Source organism: Rattus norvegicus, chromosome 3 (assembly GCF_036323735.1).
Source record: "Rattus norvegicus strain BN/NHsdMcwi chromosome 3, GRCr8, whole genome shotgun sequence".
In the NCBI taxonomy this organism is placed as follows: domain Eukaryota; kingdom Metazoa; phylum Chordata; class Mammalia; order Rodentia; family Muridae; genus Rattus; species Rattus norvegicus.
The window spans coordinates 7,433,111-7,435,774 of record NC_086021.1 but is presented as its reverse complement, the minus strand read 5'-3'; the positions used below and the strand labels follow the sequence as shown (position 1 = coordinate 7,435,774).

Genomic DNA, 2,664 nt, shown 5'->3' with positions numbered 1-2,664 from the left:
TTTCTCTCCCTAAAGGCCAGACCAGTTCAGTCCTGTTTGTTTTAGTCTATGTGACATTAGACTTACTGTTTACAGCCTTCACTTTTCCGGCTTCCTCTCGATTGTCCATCCACCACAGTCCGTCTCCTCCACCAAAGTGTTCACACACAACACGTCACGTCGCACATTTTAATTTTTAGAGCAAAAACAAATTCCACTGGAAAAGATACTGGGGTTGTCAAAGGCCCTTGTGTATCTGACACAGAAAAACAAACATATTCCCCCCAATCCTATAAATTACCCATCTACGTCCCCCACACTTTGTGAATTTCACCTTAACGGATGTTTTCTACCAGAGTATAAATGTAATGTGGACGTCAACATCAAACTTAATGAAGTACATGGAAGGCTTGGATAGAACTTTGTAAATGACTTTGCCGATCTGTTTGGACCCGTCGCTTCTGGTGAACTGCACACAATGACCTGTTAAGATGTCGCTGTCAATGTCTGATTTCACCTCTGCTGGAGGAGTCTCTGGAATGATACGGAGGTTACCTTCTGTGTATCATCCAGGAGCTGGTAGATGTATAGGACTGGATCTTTCTCGTAGGTGATGTAAAACCTGCCCTTCATGATCGGCACCTGGGCTAGGACCACCCCCCTCCAGTTGTTCTTAGAGCCATGTTTACCCTCAAATTTATGTTCCATAGCTCGGCCTACCATGACCCTTGCGAGATGGGCCTCTTTCACTTGAGGAAACACTACTTTGGGAGTCAAGACCTTAAGCTTTAAAATCCTCTCATCGCTGTGAAGTTCCAGTCTGTAGACACACTCAATTCCATCATACTTGACCAGATAGAGAGAGGGATTTATTGGCAGTTGATCTAGAATGATGGCCTTCCATTGGGTGACGGGCTCATCACCTTCCTTCCATCCGTGAGAAATTCTGCAGCCCACAATATTCCCCAGGGCCTGGGGAGAAGGCCTCCTCCTCCTCCGCTTCTGGAAGGATGGTGTGCTTATCCTCCTAAGAGACATCCTCTTCTTCTTGGCTGTAGACCTCGTGTGTTAGGACACGGCATCCTGGTCCACTCTCTTGTGGCTATTGTTCTGTGTTCAGGCTTCATACTTGCCCATGGCCTGGGTTTGAAGAGCTCGCCTGCTTAAACCAGACACAATGCTGTTGCCTCTGTCATGTGAGTGCCTGCAAGGACAATGGGGGTGGGGTGAAGGAGGGAGCTGGACCAAGGCTCTTGTCTAAGAGAACTTTGGAGCAGGTGAGGAAGGCAATGGTAGACAGGTTTGAGCATCTGAATCTAATTGTGTAGTAATCAGAAGTTCATAGGAGGGCTGGGCAATGGTGGAGCACACCTTTAATTCCAGCACTCAAGAGGCAGAGGGAGGCAGACCTCTGTGAGATCAAGGTCAGCCTGGTCTACAGAGTTAGTTCCAGGATAGCCAAAGCTACCCACAGAAAAACCCTGCCTCAAAAATCAAAATCTAAAGTTCAAAGGGAAATGAACAAATGGTTCACTACAGCTCAGAATAACATATTCAGACACATTTCTTCAGCCCGAGGCACTTTGCCTCTGCTGAGGAACCTGTCCTTGAATGGCGAGGTCAGTGTGGGATTAAGTATCCCTGTCCCCACTTTAAGCAAGCAGAACAGAGAAAGGATAACAAAGGAGCCAGAAGGGTGGCCACACCCCTCTTCTACCCTCTAACTATGAACTATCTGGCAACATCCACAAGTGTCTGCCCAGAGACACAGCACACCAGTCCATTGGCTTTCTGGACTGTGCATCCTGACCAGCCCCAGGTTTATTTCGCGAAGCTGTTGCATCTTCGACCGCAACAAGAGTCTTTTGTGTAGGCAACAACAGACATTTAGAAATAATATCTCCTGGGGTTGGGATTTAATTCAGTGGTAGAGCAGTTGTCTAGCAAGCACAAGGCCCTGGGTTCGGTCCTAAGGTCCGAAAAAAAAAAGCAACACCAAAAAATAAATATTATCTCCTGAAATGCACAGGCACAGAGAGGAGCTTTGGCATTTTAGTAAGATTATGAATTAGATATTGTTTGCAAAGGATAATAAACTCTTAGACTGACTAGCCTAGACCATCCGCCGAGCTCTCAAACGTGGAAGACATCAGAACTTACGGTTACTCGCTGTACGAGGGAAAACTTTTAGCTTTCTGGGCTACAAGGGTCTCCGTAATCTTCATAAACGTATTTACCGAAAGAAAATGTCCTAGTCGGCCAGATTCTGTCTTCGGAAACCGGTCAGGCACCAAAAGGCTGTTGAACAATTGTGGGGTTCAGGAGCTGAACTGGATTTCACACCCCGCTGCGAAGATAGTGAACCCACCTTCAAGGAGTCAAGCGCCCCCAAGTGGAAGAGAAGCGCAACCTCCGCCCAGTGCTCTGTGTGACATCATCCAGGCTCTGCTTACGTCATAGAAGCCCTCTCAGGCCAGTTTCTTCCCTAGTTACGCTTAGAAACTTCCAGCATCTAGGTTTTAGCTTCTCATGTAGCCTCCTGGAGGCCCAAAGTAAAGTCCCCACCCAAATATTCTGATGACTGGAGTCACAGTCTGCCCATGTAGCTCTTTTCATGCATTTATTTTTCTGAAAAAGTCTTTGGTTTCTGAGTCACCAACATCCTTGGTGGATATTTTCCCAGCT

The 2,664-nt window shown here is 46.8% G+C and overlaps 1 pseudogene; it reads right to left on the bottom strand.

Annotated features, from left to right (window-relative positions):
* Positions 1 to 314: 314 nt before the first annotated feature.
* Positions 315 to 2,412, bottom strand: LOC134486027 (Y-linked testis-specific protein 1-like; annotated as a pseudogene).
* Between the last annotated feature and the right edge of the window lie 252 nt (positions 2,413 to 2,664).